This window comes from Rhinatrema bivittatum, chromosome 7, assembly GCF_901001135.1.
Source record: "Rhinatrema bivittatum chromosome 7, aRhiBiv1.1, whole genome shotgun sequence".
Lineage (NCBI taxonomy): Eukaryota > Metazoa > Chordata > Amphibia > Gymnophiona > Rhinatrematidae > Rhinatrema > Rhinatrema bivittatum.
In genome coordinates this window covers 147,382,701-147,407,602 of record NC_042621.1, presented here as the reverse complement: position 1 = coordinate 147,407,602, position 24,902 = coordinate 147,382,701, and the positions used below count along the sequence as shown (strand labels likewise).

The 24,902-nt window shown below is 40.4% G+C and overlaps 1 protein-coding gene across 1 annotated transcript in view; it reads left to right on the top strand.

Moving 5' to 3' along the window:
- GRID1 (glutamate ionotropic receptor delta type subunit 1) overlaps positions 1-24,902 on the top strand; it is a 2,200,418-nt gene that overhangs the window by 1,495,343 nt on the left and 680,173 nt on the right.

Genomic DNA, 24,902 nt, shown 5'->3' with positions numbered 1-24,902 from the left:
TTGTTCACTTCCTTGGAAAGTGTATTTTCTTTTTTAGCAAAATCCTTGTCTATTGCGTCTTCAAAATGTCATTTTTTAATCCTTTTTTTCTTATTATTTTACCATCTCATCTTCAACTGCCATTCTGATCTCTATACAGATGGAAGGCAAATCACTAAAGTTTTAAGTGGATAAACATGTATACCCATCAAAAAAAGCTTTTTGGAAATTCTACCCCAACTCTATCTATACGGATGAAAGTACATTTTCTGTATGATGATGTGATGTGTTGAAAAGGGGGCGGATCTGGGAGAAGGGCGAGTAAAGAATACATGTGGATTTCTTTTTGAAATCTCTGTTCATATTTTACCATATATGCTTTATAGCTATAAAGTATGCAGGATTCAAAGTACCTACATTCTCCTTGTTTTCCTGAAAATGTGTTTGCAGCTTCCGATATGAAGTATCCATGTATCACAAACTTTGTACAAATTTTAAAAATTGCCCCATGATATTTAACTTTATATGTCCTTCAACATTTTCAGTGCCAAGTTAGTTTGAGTCCACACGGATGCAAATCATGGCCCAGTCTACTAAAGTATGATAACTCGTATGTGAAGGAGTATACAGGAGAAACCCCCCAACCACCTTAAAGGATGGATTCAGAGATCTGGCCCAGTCCACCTTAAGCCTAAGACAGCAGGGGATTCTGACCTTGGGGGGGGGGGCGCCTGGGAAAGTGTATAACTAGCCAGGCCCAGGAGGGAATCGTAGGCCTAGGGGAGATAAGGAAGCCTAGAGAAATAAGTACTGCTGAACTGTAAGTTGTGATACTACATTTGTGAGGTTAAACAGCAAAGAATAGCAGAACTGCCTTTGTTTCTTTTAACTAATAAAGAAGTTTATGCAAGATTTCTGACAGAGTCCAGCCTGAATCTGTCCTTTGGCTTCCCTAAGACCTCTCCCGATACCACATATGGAATCAGAAGTGGGAAATAAAGAAAAAAGAGGGGAATTTTTTCCACTTTCATTACTTTCTCCTTTATTGGGCCTGCTTGCAGTGGCAGCTGAAAGTTTAATTTACAAACAGGCTAAGAAAGATAGCGTCCTCTGGCATCAGTGCCAAACAGGCAGGGTTTATTTTGTTTGTTTTATTTTCCTGCAAGAAGAGAGAGTTTTTTTTTTCCAGGACATGGCAAAGCCCTTTACAAAAGGGCTTTACAAAACTTTTACAGAGTCAAAGTTAGTGGGCTGGCATGAAGTGAACCATATAGGCCCTTACTAAATGGCAGCATAAAACCTGAGGGATGTGGTCAACACCCCGACTGAACAAGTGGCCCAGCAGCTGGTATTGGTAAGCAATCAACTAATGGTTGTGACCAGGTTCTTTCTATAAGATGGATGACCATGCTGGCAAGGACTGCCTATGGCTGGAGGGCATAGAAAGGGAGTATAAGTTAGCAGAGCAGCACAAAAAAGAATGCAGCCACCCAAAGGAAGGATGTGCCGAACCTTTTGTAGGCACTGTCTAAATCAAAGCGGAGCAAATCCCACAGACATGCTCTCATTGTGGAGTGAAAGAGCACATTAGTGAGAATGAAGAATGGGAATAAGAATGGACAAAAGTTTTTGCAAAAAAAAATGCAAAGCTGTAACTTGGTAGATGGACCATGTGGGGAACTTTCAAAATGTATAATTTCAGTGGAGCAAAATGAAGTGCCCATCCAGGCTCTAATGGATTCAGAATTTGGAAACACACTCATACATAAGACTTACCCAGAGAGGATTAATTAATTACAAGAGGAAGGTGACATTTGCCTGTGTACATGGTAACCTGCAGTAGTACCTAACTAGTTGGGTTTTGCAGATGACTCCGGCTGGACAAACCATTATGGACAAGGGAATATTTCCCAAGCACCCATATCCAATGCTTAGGAATAGGAAGTATTCCCTTGTCCCCAATTTAAAAACCTGTGGAGTCAGCTTATGTACAATCAAGCCAGGCCAGATGGTTTGTCACCAAGGACCAGATGACATTGTTGCCAAAAGGAATCGGGGTACTCTGGATACCTAGTAATAAAAATAAAGGAACTTGCTGGGAAAAAAGAGGAAGAGTGGGAACCCCAAGAACCCTTGAGTAGTTTCCCAAATGGGATGGAGAAGGGAAATCTTAGACGGGTTAAACAGCCCCAGGATATGGCTCTCTGTTCATACTTTTACCTCATACATACATACCTACATTCTTGTTTCCCTAAAAATGTGTTTGCAGACCTTCCGATAAGTATCCATGAACCATGGAAGGAAGAGGAAAATATGGGTTTTCTTAGGAGTATACCCAGTAAGGGCAAATACTTAATCTTAGAAGTCTGAGCTAAGGGGGAGAATATGTGAAATAGTATACCGTAGAGAACTCCAAAACACCTTAAAGGACCGGATCCAGAGATCTGGTCCAGTCCACCTTCAGCCTAAGACAGCAGGGAATCCAGGTCTGGGCGGAAGTTCCTGGGAAGGAGTTTAACTAGCCAGGTCCAGGAGAGTACAGCAGGATCAGGGAAGAAAAGGAAGCCTGGAAAACAAGAATACTTCTGAATTGTAAGTGGTGATACTACATTTGTACTGAACTGTGAAGTAGAGCTGCTTTTATTTGTTTTCTTGTCACTAATAAAGAAGCTTATGCAAGATTTCTGACAGAGTCCAGCCTGAATCTGTCCTCTGGCTACCCTAAGACTGCTCACTGTACTGTACATAGTAACTACCACCCTATGTACTGAGCATTTATTTCTGTAATATAATTGAGGTAGACTTAGTTTTTGGGTACTTGCCAGGTTCTTATGGCCTGGATTGGCCACTGTTGGAAACAGGATGCTGGGCTTGATGGACCCTTGGTCTGACCCAGTATGGCATTTTCTTATGTTCTTATATTAAGAAAATGGGCATTTTACTGAAAGATAATGATCTATTTCTGCATTCAGCCTCCAGTGTACTAATCTGTGGTGAAAGATGTGATATTTCTTTCAAAACTTTTAAGTCACAAAACTCTTGACACCTGGAAGGTGACATTAAGTTTTTCATACATGAAGAAGTTAAGTTCAAAAGAGTCAAGACCATTTCTCTCCATGACCTGCAGTCTCTTGGTACTCTGGCTGCAGCAGCAGAGGCAAAGGATGTAAGAATACTGAGAAAGAGATTAAGTGGTGGAAAAGAAAGTAAGACAGTGAAAGAGAGGGAGGGAGAGAGAAACACTGGAATAATGAGGGAGATAGAAGAAGTAGCCTCATCAAGAACCATAGTAGAATGCACAGAACCTGTACTTTGTTTTTGACCAGTTTCTATTCCAGGACAGCTTTCAGCTTTTCCTTTATTACCCAGTGCTGGCTGGAGCATGGTCTCCTTTCCCAGCTATTGGGAAGTGCTGTCAGTATTTGAGATTTCCCCTGGCAGAGCTGGCCTTTGTAGTCCCTGTGCAAATGTTATCATGCAGTAGACATTACTATGGAGGACCATCTCTGAACAGTTAACAACTGTAGCTCTCTCTTTCCAGAACTTGCCCTTTGCCATTTTGGACTTCTTACTGGATTCTCCCTCTAAAAATGGTGCTCAGTCCTCTGGAATCAGGTCAAGATGAAGGTCAACACCCTGACAAAAATGTTGAAGAACCTGGCTCTGGGTAGTCATGTCCCTGTTTTGCTCACTTCCATCATATCTGGAAAAGAGCAAGTTTTCTACACTTACTCTCTAGACTCTCCCCTCCCTTGCTCTTTCTCTTTAGCCAGTTTCTTACCTTTCTTCCTGTTCAACCTCCTCATCCTCTTCCTCCAATCTCCAGTCGATCTCCGCAATATTTTATCACCACTCTCTACAAATAATTTTGATGGACTGGTTTTTAAAGTAGTTCAGAAAGGCTGTTAGACAACTTCTGTAGCCAGTGTGGTCAATTTACTGCAGGTGTTTCTTTCTTGTGCAGTAATTTTACCTCAGGGATTACTACAGCAAAGTTCTGCCTATTATTTTCTTAGCACACAGGGCAAAATTGGCCAGTATACTGCATATGGAAAATTTTAGGTCACCTGCAGTAACCTTCCAAATTTACTTCAGTTCAGCATATCAGCTCTTAAATGTCTCTAAGACAAAAAATTCTCATCTTGGGTATAATTAAAATTCTTGAAATGCACATCACCTCTACTAGCTCTCACTGCTTGTAACTTTTGTTGTACTCCTTAATCCTGAACTATTTCCTCTCAATTCACACAAAACATACAACATAATGGCAGATACAAACAGCAAGGTTTTTGTAGTCTTTTAATTTCCCCTACTTACTGCAACACTACAAGCTTTACTTGATCACACGTTTTATAACTTCCTCACCATTAAGCAGCATCCTCTGCGCTTGAACCCTTTCTTTAATTTCATTATTATTTTTGTCCTTACAAAATCCACTGGAATATGGTTCTATGCATCTATCACCTTTTCTGTTCAGAAATACTTCCTTATACTACTCCTGAGTGGTCTGTTTAACTGAGAAGCGGCCTCTGATCACCTTCACATCCTTGAAATAGTCACTCATACTTTCATGTCTTCCTGCTTTGTGTACAGTATTCTTATAATGCTTACCATATAGACTTCAGTTTACCACAGAAAATGTATACATCAACAATTTCTGTAAAATGTGCTGAGGGATGACATTTCTGCAACATTTTTCACATTTCTGCCTTCAATTTTTTTTTTTTTTGAGTGAATGCCTTTCCAAAAGTTGCATAAAAAAAAAAAAAAAAGATAGCCGTGGGTAAATTATGTACCAGAAAGGAAACTGATTTGCAGTATTTTAACACTTTTATTTGGGCCTACTTTGGCTCAGTCCGTACATTTTGACCCTTATTGCAATTGTTGTTATCCCCACAACATTTGAATTATGTTTTACTTGGCAGTTCTCTTCTGCTACTCTGTGCTTCCAGCTCATTTGGGACTGTCCATTAGTGGGCTATTGCACCATGAATCTTCAGCTGCAAATTCCTGGGTTTTTTTTCCCATATACTAGAGCCACCCTCGCAACTCACTGAGTCAAGTCATCGCAATGATAATTGTTGACTGTAGGCTACATGGGTCTAAAGTCTAGCCACTGGGTGTTGGTATGCATGGACCCCCTATTCCCAAAGGACTGAAAACCTGGATTTCAATTAAAAAAAAATGCAGAATGCCTAATTTGGCTAGTAAAAATTTAGACTGGCAAGTTAAGTTGATTTTCAGACAAATCTAGCTAGTTAGATTTTCAGCTGAAAATCAACTGAAATTTACAATTAGAGTGCTCTACCTATACTTTTCTGGCTAGTGCTAAAAATCAGTATTAGCCAGCTATATCTAAACTGACCCATCCAAATGTTAAACATGGGACTGATATCCCTGAAATCCCTCTTCCACCCATCGGATTGTTAAAATATGGAGGAGGGGAGTGACTGGTGAACCTTGCAGTTCTTCCTTTCTCTCTGCACTAGTCATCAAATTCAGCGAGGGAGGGAGGGTGAGGGTGGGCTGAATTTCCATGCATCTTTCCCTGCAATCTACCCTCCCAAACCGCAATCCCACAGAAGACTGCCAAACCTCTCTCAGCGAAGCCACTCATGCTAGAGAATAGAGGAATCAAACTCCAGTTCTTTGCATGGCAGTGTGTATTACTGATAAACCAAAAGTAATTGTCCAAAACCACCTTAAGGATGAAAATAATGCATAGAATAAATGACCTTCTACAAAGCACCATCATCTGCTACCATAAATTCAAAAAATGTGTGCAAAGATTGTCACACTATAACACAGACCATCAAACTTTACAACTCAACAGCACCGGTGCTATGGGGAAACACTTTCTTCATCAGTCTCTCGCTATTTTCATTGGAAGTTTTTGTAAATAACATATCAACTGCAACACTTATCTTTGTATGCTATCTATGCTGGCAATCATGACTGCCTTCATAAGCAGGTATTACTGGCAATGAGGTCAGTCCATGGTACACTGTTAATAACTATGCTGTGCAAAACACAATTTTATTGTTTTATCATGATTTCTATGCAATTCTCTTTTAGTTTCAGGAAATCATGCTTGCAGGCTTACAAGGAGTTTAATTACAAAGGAGGAAGCAAACTTTAAAAACACAGTTGTTTAATGGCGAAGTATTTTTGTTGAATACTTGTTTGTATGTCTTTTATTTCTTTAAAATTCTACAGATTTTTATACTTTACCTTTAATGTGGTAGAATTAAACTATTTGTACCTGTTTTAGATATGTGAGTTAGTTTCACTTAAATACACTCTAACAAAACATAATTCTTAAATATTTACTAACATATTTATATGGATAATTTTCAAAGTGATTTCTATGGGTAAAACAGTGCTTTCCCTTTGGAAATAGTCTTTTACAATATTGTCCTCCCATGGATCATCAATATAAATTATAATTAATTTATTCCACTTGTGTTGTAATATGAGATACTGCATTTATTTGATAGTACACATTGTTTACATTTTTGTATGTTTAGATATGTAGCCTCAGCTGGTTTCCCTTTCATTTGCATTATACTACTTTAGTTTTCCTTTCAAGATATGTTGTATGACATTTCCTTGACATTTCTCAACAGTAAATTCCTAGCTATCATCTCAGAACCATATAAGCATTCCAAGAAAAGAGGCCACTAATGTTTGCTCTAGGAAATGTAAATTCTTTAAAATAAGCTCAATACAAATTATATTTGAAACATGTTCTATATGAAAAACCCAAACCTCTTAATACAAGGTAAAAGCAAGGAGTTCTACATACAACTAATGGAGGATACTGTTACGGTCCTGGGCCGTGCCCCGGTCCCTCCACCTACCTCGGGGCAGGCCCAGGCTGCTGGAACCTCTTCCTGGCCGGCAAGGCCTGATCTGGCTCCTGCTGTGGCGCTCCCTCCTCAAGGGAGACGCCGCCAATCCTCCCTGCCTGGCCCCGCCCCCTAGATGCATGCACAGGGGCTCAGTATTTAAAGGGGCCAGCGCGGGAAGACGGAGGACAGCTCAGTGTTAGAGACCAGCTCCCCAAAGGGGAGGAGATAGCAATCTGTTAAAGATCTGCTCCCCCAGAGGGGAGGAGTTAGTAATCTGTTATGAATCTGGATGTTGGATACTTAAGTAGAAGGAGGAGTTAACAAGCTATAAGGGATCACCTAGCCAAGGGGCGAAGTAGCACTCTGTACGGATCTTACTAAGGAGTAGCAATCTGTTAGTGCTCTGCTCTTCCAGAGGGAAGGAGTAGCAACTGTTATGCTTTGTTCCTGTATAAGATGAACCAGCAACCTGTATGATTCCGACAGGGAGATAGCTATCTGATATGGATCAGCTTCCACAGAGAGAGGAGTGATTGTCTGATGTGGGTTGGCTCCCACAGAGTGGTAGATGTTGATACCACTCTTATTAGTGTAGGAATAACACTTAGTAGAAATAGTGAATCCCTGGGCCGATGGCAGTTGAAAGCGCCCTCAAGTAGAGATCCTGAGAGGGACCACTGGCTAGGCTGGAGTATTGAGACAAACACAGATAGTTCTTTATTAGACTGGAAGTAGAACCACCAGAGGTGGAAGTAGTGAGTTGATATGCCCGGCAGTGCTGAAGTCACTCTGATACTGGAACCACGATCTCTGAGTTGTTGAGCTGTAAGGAGAGACTATGGGTAGTGAGTAGACAGGGTATGCTGGGCATAACCAATGATAGATGATACACTCACAATTGTAGATCTCTGTTGTGACTTCTATATGCAACAGAGAGTCTTCAGTATTCAGGAACAGGAGCTGCAGGCGAGTACTGGTTCTTGTAAGCAGTCTGAAATAGAACTCACAATAACTGTGTATGGGATAGCTTCTGGAATAGAAGAGATTTAAGAACGTAGGCCCTCATGGAGCGAGTACCGGTTCCTATATGTTAATCTGTAATAATAATCCATAAGATATAGGTATGCGATATCTTCTGAGGAAGAAGAGAGCATGAGAAAGGAATTAGGAACATAGGCCCTCGTGGAGCGAGTACCGATTCCTATCCATAATCTGCAATGGTAATCTCCATACCTGCGATAACGTCCTAGACTGAAGGGAGTCTTAGCGATTAGGAACAATGGCCCTCGTGGAGCGAGTACCGGTTCCTGTCTGTAATAGGACTCACTGTGTTCATGTCTGTGATCACCTCCAGGCAGTAGGAGTCTTCTGAGTCTTCGGGAATGTAGGCCCTCGAGGAGCGAGTACCAGATCCCGTCCAACAATCTGAAATCAAGAATAGAGAGAGCGGAGCCCCCGAGGAGCGGATACTCCTGGTAAGTTTGAAAAGGCCAAGCAGTGGAGAAGGATTCCCCTTGCTGACTCGGAGCGTAGTTGCAAGTAGCGTGGACTGCCGAAGCAAGTCCTATTGGAGTTCCTTGCTAACTCGTTTGTAGTTAACAAAGACCTTTTAAATTGAAAATGGATGACGTCAGTACGGGGGGACGCCCCCGTGGTTCGCGCCCTTGCTGGTACAAAGTCTGGAGCGTGCGCGCACACCCTTACATCATCAGGAACATGGCGGATCCGTAGCATCAAGCCAGCCCAGGGATACCGGGACCAAGAGGCGGAGAGAAGCCGCAGCTGCATCTGTCCATCGGAGCCAAAGGGAGTTGCCACAGAGGTAGAGAGGGTGGAGCGAGGGGGAGAATAGGCACGAACGCAACACCCAGAGATGACGTCAGATGCTGCAGGGGTATTTAAACCCTGCATCTAGCCCCATGCCTTGCAACAAGTTTCTCTCTTGTTTGCTAGTTGCTGTTCTGACCTCAGCTTTCATCCACTAGCTTCTGACCTCAGCTTTCGTCCACTGGCTTCTGACTCTGGCTTTCATCCACAGACTTATGACTTCGGCTTTTGTCCACTAGTTCCTGACTTCGGCTCTCGTCCAGGAGGTCTCGCCTAAGTCCAAGTGGCTCAGGTCCTCTCGAGCTCCTCTCGGGGGGACCGCGGGCTTTCAGTGGTGAAGTTCCAGTTGGCCTCCTGGCTCCAGCTCTACTTCTCCATCCTCTGGAAACTGACCCGCTGGAGATCGCTCGTAAATCCAAGCAGCCCGGGTCCTCACGGGTCCTCCTGGGGTGAAAATCCTCCTAGTCTCCTGCCTGTGCTGCCTCCCGGCTTCGACACCCACTGTGTACCTTCCACAGTGCATCATCATCTGTCCTAGTCGGCTCAAGGGTCCACGAACTCAACAGATACTTTTTAGAACATATATATTCATTCTCATGCTTGGATTGAAAAGCATATGCCTGTGAGATTATTTTGGTCTCCCTATTATCTCCTAAAATGTGGTGTAGATTATGACACCAAACACAAAATTCATTAATGCTGGGAGGAGGAGGGGGGGGGAGGGACACTCGCAGAAATAACAATTTCATATCTTCTTTTTCTTTGGAAAGTAGGTTAAAATATTATGGGGGACACACACACACACACAGACATGGCAATCACATAAGCAATTATCCTTTCAGAAAATAGAATATAAATATCCCTTTCAGGATCACCGTGCACCCTCTGACATATCCTTAACATTTGGAATGAACTGGATGCAAAACAAAAAATGTTATTATGGGGCACCAATTGTGCATCTATATTTCTGCAATATACTAATTTTTGTTAATCCCCTATCAAGATTACCTTGGACTCCATGAGATATCCTGGATCAGATGCAAAACCCCAAAATATAGGAATAGTAACTTTCAAACTGGCACGTGGACGCTCTTTGGTGCGTGTGCGTCAGTGCGCATCCAGATACATGATCATTTTAGAACTTGCACTCGTATATGGGCGGATGTTATAAACTAGCCTGAGCACATGTTTGTTATAAACTAGTCTGACCACACCTATCCCTGCACCCAGTTTTAAGTGGGCGCGCACCTATGCTTGTAAATCCCACTTCTGCTGCGTAAGTCAGGGAATTTTAAAAGGGTTGTGCATCCATGCCATGGCCAATATCACCAGCACATCTAGTTAATACCTGGGTCCCCCAAAAAACCCTGGGTTGATAGTCTATACTCCGTTACCCCAGAACCTTTAAACCCCTGACAAATTGCTCTTTCTTTTTATTTTTTAACTTTCACCTCATCCCTCGCAGAAGTAAACGTATGCAGCAGGGGATCTGGGTGTATGCCCAGGCATACAAGTATTTACACCTGCATCCCTTGGCCACACCCTGAAACACCCATGTCCTTTCAGACCATGCCCACATTCCACCCCTTTTTTTAAAATCTTTTGAGATGTGCACACAGCGGGAGATATGCTTACATCTTGGTGGCTTAAAAATTCGATGAGTGTGTGGCAGCCCGACTTGTGCACATAACTTCCAATATTGGCACACCGGGCTTTTAAAATTCACCTGTATGTGATGACAATGCATGCGCATATTCATGAAATACATGGATGAAAAAAAAATACATCTGTCAAGATCACGTTGAAGCCCTGAGATATTCTAAAATTCTGGTGTGGATTGGATGCAACATGAAAAAGTTATTAGGTGGTGACAGTTATGAATGTGTATTTGTAGAATAGCTGGATTGCCAAGAAAATATCCCTGTGAGGGTTAGCTTGGTACCATAACCTCTCCTGAAAACTTGGTGAGAATTGGATGCAAAACCCAAAAGTTATGAGATGGCATAATTGTGTACAGCATATTCATGAAATAAATAGATGCCCACAAAAAGTACTCCTCTAATGAAAAAAAAAAGTACTCCTCTTGTGAAATTCCTGATATTTTCTGAAAATGTGGTGTAGATTAGATGAAAAACTACAAAATTATTAGATGACATATTTGAGTGCATACATTTGTGGAATGCTAGGATCTTCCTAAAAGTACATCTATCATGATTTTCATGGACTCCCTGGTATCTCCTGAAAATATGGCAAACTTCAGATGCAAAACCACAAATATGAACCAAACAGTCCATATTTGTAGACTATGTGCCCCATCAAAAACATTCCTTTGCCATGATCCTCTAACCCCCTTAGATGTCCTGAAAGTTTGGGGTGCATCAAGTGACAAACCAAATAATTAGGTGTATTTGCACACACACACACTCATGGAATATGTGGAATCTCTGAACATATCCTCCACATGATCCTAATATACCCCCTAACATTTCCCAAAAATTAATGTGGATAAGAAACCAAACGTAAAATTTATTAAAAAGACACATTCAAACATAGACATATTGATATCCTAGGACTTCTTTTTCTTTGTAAAGTAGGATAAAAATCCTAACAAATCCTTTAGTTAAATGTCCATAAGGACATCTGTCTTCAATTATATTTATTTCACAAATTTTAGGGATGTACCGGTACATTCATATTAAATGAATGAGTAAAACGTGATGCATTAGGCCACTTTTGGTTCATTCTGAACGAAACAAACCTCCAATGAAAAAACTAAAAAATGTTCAGATATTTTTATATACAGCTAATTAAAAAAAAAAAAAATCCCTTCAGTAGGACCAGGCCTCCATCTTGTCCCATTGCTGAGGCCTAGGCCTCACATCAAGGCCCATCCCAAGGCTGAGAACCATTGCTGAGGCTTATGTCAAATGCCAGGCCTGGCCTGAAGCCTGGTCATAGCCAAGTCTAGGCCTAGGTTTGCTGCCGGGGTCCCCCCAAGGTCAGGTCCCATTGCTGAAGCCCTGGTGCCCTGGCCAGAGGCTGGGTCCTATTGCTGAGGCATGGGCCTAGGCCAGGTTTCATTGTCATGTCCCAGGACCAGGTCTTCCACTGTCTTCTTTCTTTTTCTGTTGACTAATAATGATTCTGTCTGCCTTAAGGACGCATCACATTTATGCCAATGTGGCACCTTCCCGAGAAGACAGCATTTTGAAATCCAGCCAATTTTTTCTTTCACTTTGAAGTAAATGGTGCCCTAGGGACTGACTTCACTGTAAATCAAAAAAATGAATAACGCAAACGTAAATTATTTTTTCATTTGAGATGAACGTGATAAAAGATTGTGACTTACAAAACAAATGTTTTGATTCTGCACAAGCCTTTAAATTTATAGTATGCTATTTTTGCAGTGTTATAGATAGAGGATTACAAACTTTTAACATATAACCTTTTGTACACAAGACAAGGGACAGGACATTCCCTTCATATCTTAAAACTATACCTATCAGATCAACAATGTTTCATTAAAATATCATGAGTTGGGGGAGGAAATACAAGATGGTCAATCCAGAAGGATACTGAGCTCTGAGCTCCTTGTCTCAAATTTATTTCTATCTTATTTGCCTGTTTTTTTTTTCCTTTATGTGATAAGATGTGAAGGAAGAGAAAGGGGAAGTGTTTGAAACAGTCCTCTGTGTCCATGCTGATTAGAGGCCCAATGGATACTCATGTCCAGTGTCTGGTGGTAGCAGCTCAAAGCAATCTGAGTGGGCAAGTTGTAGAAATTTCTGTTAGGCCCAGTTGTGAAACACCACCCCCATTCCAGCATACTGGGAGAGCAGGTGGATATTCCTCCCATAGATCCATGTTTTCAGAAAAGAGTTGAAAGAGCAACAATCCTAGCCCTGGGGGAGCCTCTAATGTGACCATAGCCGTGGATGGGATGGTATCTCTGTTAATGCTGCAGAGGGCTAAACAGCATGAGTCTCCAGATATCAAGACTCAATTTATTAATTAAATACTTTTATATACTATTAATCTGTAATACATTCATAATGGTTTACAGAGAGATAAAACAGTTAACATAAATATTCATAATAGAAAACAACTAATAAAAACAGAAAATAAATAGTAATGTTTACAAATTAAAATATTCAAATATAATACAGTAAAAATAAAATAAACACGTTAATATAAAAGCAATTAAATAGAAACTTAAAAGAACTAAAATAGATCATTATTTTCAAGAGCGTATCATTGCTGCTAATTCAGATGTTGTACGCCTTTTTAAAGAGCCAGGTTTTTAATGATTTCTTGAAGGCTTGAGGTCTTTTTGTGTCCTGAGTTTGCATGGTAATATGTTAGGTCTGGTAGAAATGTGGAAATTGTCCACAAAATCAGCAGGGTATCTCCTTTGCCAGAATCTGAGGGAATGGGCATTGGTTTTGGTTCAGTGTTTTGCAGTAGTGATGCTCTCAAGAAGAGAGGGATCCTGGTGCCAGAAGCTGTCTCACTACCTCAAGATCTGGGAGGTATAGAGGTAGGGGAGACTTTCAGGCCGATACAGTAAGGAGGCGTTAGAAAGAGTGCGGCAGTGCCGGGTGCACCCTCGTTTGGTGCATGCACAGTTCGGATCACATACCGCTCGATACAGTATTTAGACGCAAATGCTAGCCGCGTCCAAAGTGCGTCCATTAAGTAGTAGGCCTGAGCAATCCATTTTACTGTATAGAGCGCTATACAGCGCCTATACAGTATCCTGGGTGCGCTGGTACCTGTCATTTCAAATGACATTTGAAATGACAGGTACCAGGAAATGGATGATTCTCCTACTCTCGGGCATCGGGGATTGCCAGTCCTCTCTCCCCCCCTCCCGAAGCAAGGTGCACGGCAAAAATTGACTCGACATGTTATTAAAGCAAATGTGAATAAAGTGCAACAAAAGTAAACTTACTGCATGTGAATGACAAACAGTCCTCTCTCCCCTCCTCCCGAGGCGCGCACCGTGGCTCCCCTGCCTCCCGGGGGCAGCCGGCGGTGAAAGCGGCTTCCAGTAGCCCCCGCCGGTGAAGGTGGATCTGGCATGCCTGTACGTGCAATTTGGGTGCTCAAGGCAGTGAAGGCGCATGAGCGCACACCGTGCGTGATGTCACGGCATTCGGTCATGTAATTTCGCAACCTTGAGCACCCAAATTGAACGTACAGATGGGCGCTCAAGGCTGCGAAAGTGCATGATCGAACGCCGTGACGTCACGGCGTTCGGTCATGCACTTTCGCAGCCTTAAGCACCCAAATTGCATGTACAAGCGTGTGTTCATCCACCTTCACCGGCGGGGGCTGCTGGAAGCGGCTTTCACCGCCGGCTGCCCCCGGGAGGCAGGGGAGCCGTGGTGTGCGCCTCGGGAGGAGGGGAGAGAGGACTGTTTGTCATTCACATGCAGTAAGTTTACTTTTGTTGCACTTTATTCACATTTGCTTTAATAATATGTGGAGCTGATTTTGACTGGAGCCTGCCTATTGCTGTCTCTCTCTGCCGGGGCTTGCCTGACGCTCCACACTAATGCAGGGGTAAGGGTAGGCAGTAAATTAGCAGGTTAAACATGCAGCAAAACTGCAGGTTAAAAAGGCGATAATCGGGGCGCACATTAATTTATGGGAGGGAATAGCTAATCCAATCGTTTACATCTCATATACATGCTGCGGGCAGAAAGGGTTACCCGTTGATTTAAAGAAGCGGTAAGGATGGGTTAAAAGGGATAGTGAATTGCGGGTTGGACTAATGCGGCCAAATTGTGAGTAGAAAGCGGGTTAAAAGCAGGGTAACCACGGCTGCACTTTACTGTATCGGCCTGTTTGTTTGTGCTGGCCAACATTAGTCTCATGGACAATTGAAAGGTGGTTACATGCACCATAGCGGAATGTTTTTCATTTTGTTCCAAAGAATACCTAGGCATGTATTGTGTCTCAGTTTTGTAATTTCTCCATGGGTGCCTCATCTAAGTTTGTTGAACCTGATCAGAGACTTGGTGAGATTGAGAGCAGTGTTTCTTCAAAGATGATTCAAGTGTTAATATTACAGAATACTAGAGTAGTCAATATTAAAGATAGCGTGGTACTTCATAATAAATTGGAATTCTTTGAGAAGCTGGCTAGATTTAGGAATCTGCAGCTTCTGAGCTTTTCTAAGATAAGATTATTTTTGCCTTATGAGTTGTTAAAAACATATAAGGTATTGCAAATTTCCCAGCATAAAATATTAACCTTCCTAAATGTTTTTATATACCAGCTGTGAAGCAGGACGTCTGTGAAGAGGAGGGAGGAATGGATGTCTTGGCTGCATCTGATAGTGTTGATTTGACTGCTGTTTTACAAAATGCTCAAGATTTTATTTCCATGAGAGCTCCATTTTTTATTATCTTTGCTCAGGGGCCTGGTGAAGCCTTGATTCTGAAACTATGTTAAACTAAGGACAATTCTTTTTGTGGTCAGAAAATTCAGAAATTTCCTGATATGGCTAGAGCAACACAGCTGAGGAGAAAACCTTTTCTTCAGCAGAAACAGTGTGTACTTGTGCTGGGAGCTTCTTTAAAAAAAAAAAAAAAAAAAAAAAGGTAAATGTATTATAAATTTTCAGGGAAATAAATCTGTATTTTCTGACCCTACTTTCCCTGCTAGGGAAGCTAAAATCTTCCACAAAGTAAAATGAAAGTCAGAGCTTATTATATCAGAGGAATTCAGCATTTCAAATCTCTCTCATGAGGGAGACAACTACCCACTCTGTTATGTTTCCTCCCAAACCAAATTAGTTTAATCCTGAACTGGTGGAGAACCAAAAGGGGCTCTATATAATACAATAATCAAGAGTTGAGAACATTAGTCCTTGTGTTACTGCTATAAAATCATCTAAACTAAATACAGTACATATTTCAGTTTTCTAACTATCTCCAACTTTAAAAAGCTTGCCCTTAAAACCTTTTTACTTTGTAGTTTGAAAGTGAAGCTGGAATCTAAAACATTTCTAAGGTTATTCACTGATAGGCAAGGATAAGATACTTCATTTAGAAAAATTGAGGAATATTTTCTAATGGTACATTTTGACTGACCCATAAAAACTATGTTTGATGTATTTAAAGCTAACTTATTTTTAACCATCTAGTATTTTATATTCTATAAACATGCAGTCATTTATGAGAATGTCTTAAGTATTGTACCATCAACTGGAAAGATAAGCTGAATGTTGTCTGCATAAAATCTAAATGATATTCCAAGGGACTTGAGTAACCTAAATAAAGGGATCAGGTACAAGTTAAACAAAGTGGCCAATGCCAACCTTTAAAGCACTCTCAGACATATTACCATTGATTCTAACCTATCATTGAGATAATCGAAGAACCATTTTAATATGGTGCCCTATCGATGAGAATCTAGATAACATTTGCTGGCATGGTTTAATGGTGAGGTAAAAAAGGGTATTTTAACTCAAAGACCAACTTTCAAAACATGGAAAAAGGATCTGAATGAAGAAAACAGAATACAACATATGTACTGGTGTGCCAGATGCAAAGCTTTGATAAGGAAGGCAAAGATGCAATTGGAATAGAAGATTGTTGTGGAAGCAAAAACTCATAATAATAAAAACATTTTCAGGGACATTCAAAGTAAAAGGCTCAAGGGAGTCAGTTGGACCATTATTGATGGATAAAAGTGGCACTAAGGGAGGACAAGGCCATAGCAAAGAGATTAAATGAATTCTCTGCTTCAGTCTTTACTGAGGAAGAAGTAAAATAGACATCCATGCCAGAAATGATATTTGAAGGTGATGATTCAGAGGAAGTGAAATAAATCTCAATGAAACTAGAAGATATAATTGGGCAAACTGACAACCTAAGGAGTAACAAATTGCTTGGTCCAGATTGTATACATCCCAGAGTGCTGAAAGAACCGATAAATGAAATTGCAGACCTACCATTAGTAATCTCTAAATTATCATTAAAATCAACTATGGGTGTGTTGGGGGTAATAGGGTGGTGGGTGTGAGTAGGGGATGTTAGGGGTAGGTTAGGAAGCAATAGGGGAGGCCTATTTGTAGATATTGGGTGTCAGGGGTGGGTTAGAGGGATAGTATGGGTGGATATGTATGCAGAGGTATTAGGGGTAGGTTAGGGGTTAAGATTGGAGGGTGACAACATAACCCCAATTTTTAAAAAGGGTTCCAGGAAGATCCAGCAAACTACAGATGGTGAGCTTGCTATCAGTGCTAGGAAAATTAGAAACTATTATAAATAAAATTACTGAACATACAGATAGTCATAGTTTAATTTTAAAAAAGCCAACATGAATTTAATGAAGGGAAGTATTGCCTCATCAATTTGCTATATTTGTTTTGAAGATGTGAATAAGCATGTGGATGAACATGAGCCAGTTGATATAGAGTATCTAGATTTTCAGAAAACATTTGACAATGTACCTTATGAGAGACTCTTGAAGAAATGAAAAAGACATGGGATAGGAGGCAATATTCTATTGTAGATTGAGAACTGGTTTAAAGAGAGAATACAGAGAGTAGGGTTAAATAGTCAATTTTCTCTATGGAGAAGGATAAATAATGGAGTGTCCCAGGGATCTGAACTGGGACACAGCTTTTTAATGTATTTATAAATGACCTAGAGATGGGAACAACGAGTGAGGTGATCAAATTTGCTGATGATTCAAAAGCTATTCAAAATTGTTAAATCACAAGAGGATTGTGAGAAACTTCAGTACTTTTCGAGACTGGGAGACTGGACATCAAATGGCAGATAACATTTAAAGATGAATTTTAAATGCCCAGTGTGTGCCATCAAATTTTAAAAGGTGCCCAGATTTTCTCGCATCTCCTACTGCACACGCATCTCATTTGATTAAAAATAAAATGGTTATGGTCTAGGTGGGGTGTAGGCATTTTGTGGTATGACCAAGAGATGTGTGCATAAATACTTATTCGTCCCAGATACACCACTGCATAACTTCATTTCTTCTATGGAGGAGATGTAACTCAAAATATAAGATACATTAGCCATTTCTGCTGGTTTTAAAGGTCTAGGGTAACTGGGGAGAGTGCAGGCTATCAAACTAGAGGAATTTGGAGGATCTAGCTCTTAAATGGAAGAACTGGTGGATGAGCTGGTGAAACTGGCAATGGCGTGGATGAGCAGCCATTTTAAAATACCCTGACTTACACGGAGGAAACGGGATTTACATACCTAGGTGTGTACCCACTTAAAATTAGGTGCACATGTGTGTATGCTCAGCCTATTTTATAATGTGCGCATATGTGTGCACTAGTTATAAAACCACTGCATCCCTTACTGCATGCTGAGGCACACGAGCCAATATGCACCCATGTACTGCTTTGAAAGTTACCGTCCCTGTGTGTACAAGTGTAAAGTGATGCACATAGGGAAGAGCAACCCAAATTAGAGCTACACAATACAAGGTTCCACATTGGGAGTTAACACCCAGGGAAAAGATCTAGGCATCATAGTAGATAATATTCTGAAATCCTCTGCTCAGTGTACGGCAGCAGCCAATAAAGCAAATAGATGCTAGGAATTATTAGAAAAGGAATGGAGAATAAAATAGAGGGTGTCATAATACCTCTGTATCACTCTCTGGTGAGACTTACCTTGAGTATTATGGTCACCACATCTCAAAAAAGATATAGCAGAATTAGAAAAGATGCAGAGAAGGGCAACCAAAATAATAAATAGGATGGAACGATTCCCCTATGAGGAAAGGCTAAAGAGGTTAAGGTTCTTCAGCTTAGAGAAGAGATGGCTGAGGAGAGATATGATAGAGGTCTACAAAATAATGAATAGAGTGGAATGGGCAAACATGAATCATTATTAAGCTGGGTTTGGAGAAATCCATTGCTTATCCCTTTGATAAGCAGCATGGGATCTGTCAAACTCTTGGGATCCTGACAGGTACTTGTGACCTAGCTTGGCCTCTGTTGGAAACAGGATACTTGATGGACCTTTGGTCTGACCCAGAATGAAAAATCTTATATTATTATGTGACAGCATACCAAGCACAATCGACACATGAAGCATAACAATTACTGACCTTCCCTTGTCCAAATCTCTTAATAACTCATCAACCACAGATATGAGCAGTATCTCATTTCCATGGTTGACACAAAAACCCTATTGGTTAGGGTCTAATATAGCATTATCAACAAGGAAACTGTTTAGTTGTTTTAAAACACATTTTTCAAAGACTTTTGACAAATTAGGCAGATTTGAAATTGGTCTGTACATGGGCCATTTTCAAGGTTACTAGTAATAGTAAAAACTAGTAAAAACTAGGGTTTTTACTAGTTACTAGTAAAAACCCTAAATAAATAAATAAATAAATAAATAAATAAATAAATAAAATACCCTTCTGGAACTGATGTGTTTGCAGCACCTACAAGAGTACTTACTAATTTGCATTTTAGTACTCTGACCGGCCAGAATGGGCAGGGGGGCCAGACTACAGCCTCCTGGTTTTATGGGTAAAAGAATAGAGAGGATATCTGGTCAATAACTGGCATAAATGATGATTAGGTTGACATTGGGGCACTTTCAGTTAATAGTTCTGGTAATTCAGGCATCTCTGGCAATTCAGTGTTTCTGTCCATGTTCACTACTTGGTGCACCGAGTTTGTCTCCAAAATAAATTGTGACATTTGTATCCATGCCAATATCATTTTTTGATCAGTTTTAGTATCTAACAGCTGTTTAGTTATTTCATAAGGCTCTAGGGGCCGACTTAGCGAGGATGACAGCTTGTTTGTAAAGAAATGCCTCTTTGCCTTATCCAGGCAATATTTATACTTCTTTACCAACTCTTCATACTTTAATTTCTCAACCTCGCTCTTGTTTTTATGCCAACAACATACTAAATGTCTACTCTGGTGTTTTAAATCATGACAATCCTTTGTAAACCATGGAACATAGCAATAATTTATTTTCTTTTATACCTTGTTTTGAGAGACAACCTGCTCAGCCACTAACCTTAAACATCAATTGTATATCTCAACCTTTTTTGTAACTTCTATTGTCTGCTCTGCTTTTATCTTACCTATCTGTTGGACACAAGCTTCCCTAAAAGCCTCCTGATCAATCGCTCCATTGTAAAATTTAATAGAACTAGACCCATGATTGTTAACAGTCTCAATTACAGGGCAGCTTAAATTAAATAGAATAAATTCATGATCTGGCCATGGTATCTGAACTGGGTGCATATGTTTAATTAATCCCTGCCCAACCCAATGGGTTGGAACATAAATGATATCCAAGATATTATATCTTATGAGTAAGAAATGAAATCACTTGAGTAAAATCCAAAGCATACATTACAGTAAAAAACAAAATCCGATGTTACTCCAGTTAATGGGCCATCATCTATAATTCTTTTATCCATGTGGCAAGCCAGTTTAAGCTTTTGAAGTTGAGCCTGTGCTTTGGGTTCCAACTCTATAAATGACCTTCTCTCTGGAAAAAGTCCAGTCAAGAATATAATGATGTGATATCACTCTGAAGATGCCTTCTGGATTCTCCTATATATTCCCATGCATATTTTCTAGTTCTTCAGTGTACTGTATCTAGCACTTTCTGTGTCTCTGTTATTAATCAATAGGGAATAGACACTGCTTGTTGTCAGCATTAGTAGCTTGAGATCTATTTAATATTTGGGTGCTTGCCAGGTACTTGTGACTTGGATTGGCCATTATTGAAAACAGGACACTGGGATTGGTGGATCCTTGATCTGACCCAGTACAGAATATATTTATGTTCTTATGTTTATTGTTTATATAATACTAGAGATGATAATTTTCAAAAGTATGTTGCCCTGGCTGAAAACTGTCCCTCTCACAGTGGCTGAAAGTACATGCAAGCCTTCACAGCATGTGTACTTTTAGTCAGGTTAAAAAGAGATATTCCAAAGGGTGTGTTTAAGTTGAGGGAGGAAAATAATACATGTAGATTTTATTGTCAGTTTTTGCCTGCAGGATTAGCAGGTGGAAATATTTACACAGCCACTTAGTACACCCTTAAAGGTGAATTTTAAAAGCTAGGGGCATGCCAAAATCAGGAGATATGCATGCATGTAGGACATGTCCACCCGATTTTGAAAGCCTCTTACATGCACACACATCTGCCAATGTGCTAATATCTCACTTCGGATGAAAAAGAAACATGGTGTGGGTGGGACGTGGGCATTCCAGGGTGGGGTCAAGAGATGTGCACACAAGTACCTACGTGCCTGGGTGTGCACCCAGATCTAGTGCCGCATAAGCTTACTTATGCTGTGGAGAAGGTGAAAGTTAAAAATAATTAAAAATAATAATACAGGCATCCCTGGGGGAGGTCTGGGAAACTGGGGGAATGCAGGCTAAAGAAGCAGGGGGGTTTCAAGGACCTAGCTCTAGACTGAGCAAAGTGGTGGACAAACTGGTATAGATGTGGTAGGCTTGATTGACAAACTGAAGAGTAGTAAATCACCTGGACCGGAAGGTATACACCCCAAAGTTCTGAAGGAACTAAAAAAAGAAATTTCAGACCTATTAGTAAAAATTTGTAACTTATTATTAAAATCATCCCTTGTACCTGAAGACTGGAGGATAGAAAATGTAACCCCAATATTTAAAAAGGGCTCCAGGGGCGATCCGGGAAACTACAGACCAGTTAGCCTGACTTCAGTGCCAGGAAAAATAGTGGAAATTGTTCTAAACATTAAAATCTCAGAACATATAGAAAGACCTGGTTTTTATTTATTTATTTATTTATTTTATTTTTTTTATACTTTATTAAATTTTTTTAAACAATTATTACATTGTAAAAAAAAAAGGAAAATACATCTGTATTAACAAGAAATTATTACAGCCATTATTGTCCATCTTTAAACTATTCATACAGAAATATATAGTCCACATCGTGGGAGGTCTAACACAAAAATAGTTTTCACTTAGAAATCGGTAATCATTCTTACAAAATGGAAGAGTATTTTAATTTGTTGCAGACTCACTTCTCAACAGGTGTTCTTTATCTAACAAAAAAGACTCCAAGTGGGGAGGATCCTGAAAAATAAATTTATTTCTTTGATACGTCACTGAGCACTTACACGGAAATTTTAAATAAAATGATGCCCCTAGAGCCAATACTCTAGGCTTGAGTGTCAGAAATTGCTTACGCCTTATTTGAGTTGCTCTTGCAACATCAGGAAAAATCTGGATACATTGTCCACAAAAACTAAAGTCTTTTTTTTTCAAAATACTTTTGCAAAACCAAGTTTTTGTCTCTCTCTCTACAAAAAGTCACTAATAAAGTAGATCTTAATGCGATATCATCTTGAGAGGCTTCCAGAAATGAAGTCAGATTTGGAGAGTTTTGGACAAGATCCATATCCTCCTGACCCTCTTGTGTCTTTAACCTCGTTTTAGGGAGATAGTACATTTTAGATATACTAGTCTCATCTATTGTTGTGATAGATAAAACTTCAGAAAAGTATTTCTTAAGTAATTCAGTGGCGGATATTAATCTGGTTTCTGGAAAATTTAGAAACCTTAAGTTTCTATTCCGATTTTGATTTTCCAAGATTTCTATCCGTCTATGAATAACTATACTATCTTTTATTGAGGAGTTATTTATTTCTTTAATTATTTCTATCTGAGAAGACATACCTTTTGCTTGTTCCTCCACATTAACTAAACGATTATTATGTCCTTCCAGTACATTTTTGATCTCAGAAATGGTTATTCTATTCTGTTCTAAAGCATTTGACATCATTTTCTGAAGATTATCTACCGCTACCCACACATCAGATAAAGTGATATTCTGGGGAACAGTTGGAACGATGACCGTCTCTTGCGCTCTCGATTCCAACTGTTGCCCAACATTCATTAAATTAGAAGAAAATGTCACATCCTTATTTATTGCCAACTCACTCAGTCCAAACAATTCTTGATGTGTGGATGCAGCCATACCCGTTTGAGAAGTCTGCAATGGCCCTGGAGCCTCAGAAACTTCAGGTGATCCAGATGAAAAGGAAATTTCTGGAATTGTTCGTATATTAGATTGACTCACCCCTCTTGCAATGTGGGAGTCCATGGGGCCCCTCACAGGCAGTCCCAGAGATGAGGTCCAAACCTTCACTTTCCTCTTTCTTCCCATAAAAAAAAAAAAAAGGTTGTATATCAAGGAAAAAAAAATTTGCCAGAGGGGCGCGCCCCTTTGGCGCGCGGCTTGGGCGCCGTGTCCTCTTGCTTCTTATAGGAGCTTAGTTCCGTCCCCCTACGGTGACATCAGAGGGGGGGCGGAGCAACAAGAAAGTTCACTCAGCTGTTTTTCCTCCGTTTTCAGCCCGGAAGGGCTGAAAAACCTCGCTCTCAGTCCCGGCCAATACCTCTCTCGAAGAGAGGTCTCTCCACTCGAAATTGCCTCCCATAGAAAGACCTGGTTTAATGGAACAAAGCCAGCATGGCTTTACCCAGGGCAAGTCTTGCCTCACAAATCTGCTTCACTTTTTTGAAGGAGTTAATAAACATGTGGATAAAGGTGAACCGGTTGATATAGTATACTTGAATTTTCAGAAGGCGTTTGACAAAGGTCCTCATGAGAGGCTTCTAGGAAAAGTAAAAAGTCATGGGATAGGTGGTGATGTCCTTTCATGGTTTGCAAACTCGCTAAAAGACAGGAAAGAGAGAGTAGGATTAAATGGGCAATTTTCTCAGTGGAAGGGAGTGGACAGTGGAGTGCCTCAGGGATCTGTATTGGGACCCTTACTTTTCAATATATTTATAAATGATCTGGAAAGAAATACGACGAGTGAGATAATCAAATTTGCAAATGACACAAAATTGTTCAGAGTAGTTAAATCACAAGCAGATTGTGATAAATTGCAGGAAGACCTTGAGAGACTGGAAAATTGGGCATCCAAATGGCAGATGAAATTTAATGTGGATAAGTGCAAGGTGATGCATATAGGGAAAAATAACCCATGCTATAATTACACAATGTTGGGTTCCATATTAGGTGCTACAACCCAAGAAAGAGATCTAGGTGTCATAGTGGATAACACATTGAAATCGTCGGTACAGTGTGCTGCAGCAGTCAAAAAAGCAAACAGAATGTTGGGAATTATTAGAAGGAATGGTGAATAAAACGGAAAATGTCATAATGCCTCTGTATCGCTCCATGGTGAGATTGCACCTTGAATACTGCGTACAATTCTGGTCGCCGCATCTCAAAAAAGATATAATTGCGATGAAGAAGGTACAGAGAAGGGCTACCAAAATGATAAGGGGAATGGAACAACTCCCCTATGAGGAAAGACTAAAGAGGTTAGGACTTTTCAGCTTGGAGAAGAGATAACTGAGGGGGGATATGATAGAGGTGTTTAAAATCAGGAGAGGTCTAGAACGGGTAGATGTGAATCAGTTATTTACTCTTTCGGATAGTAGAAAGACTAGGGGGCACTCCATGAAGTTAGCATGGGGCACATTTAAAACTAATCAGAGAAAATTCTTTTTTACTCAACGCACAATTAAACTCTGGAATTTGTTGCCAGAGGATGTGGTTAGTGCAGTTAGTGTAGCTGTGTTTAAAAAAGGATTGGATAAGTTCTTGGAGGAGAAGTCCATTACCTACTATTAAGTTCACTTAGAAAATAGCCACTGCCATTAGCAATGGTAACAGGGAATAGACTTTTTTTGGGTACTTGCCAGGTTCTTATGGCCTGGATTGGCCACTGTTGGAAACAGGATGCTGGGCTTGATGGACCCTTGGTCTGACCCAGTATGGCATTTTCTTATGTTCTTATGTTCTTAACTGGTCATGACATAGACACGCGCCTGTTATAAAATCCCCCCACTTTCTCAGCCCTCACCTGACTTTGAGGCTGTGCGCTCCCACTTATAAAACTGGGTGTGCACATATGCATGCCTAAGCTATTTTAAAACATGCACATGCATGTTATAAAATTGTCACATCTCTGGGCATGCGCCAACACACACATGAACATGTGCACCAGCACGGTCCTCATTGCAGGCGATTTTCAAGGAGAAACAACCAGTTAGTTTCCCTTTGAAAATTAATGATTAGGAGAATGGGTACTATAGCACTGTTTCCCAACCGTTTCAAACCAAAAGCATGCTTACAGTACCCAAAATGTTGTGTGGCACACCAACCTCCATGGAGCAGATGGTATAGAGACATGGAGAGGACT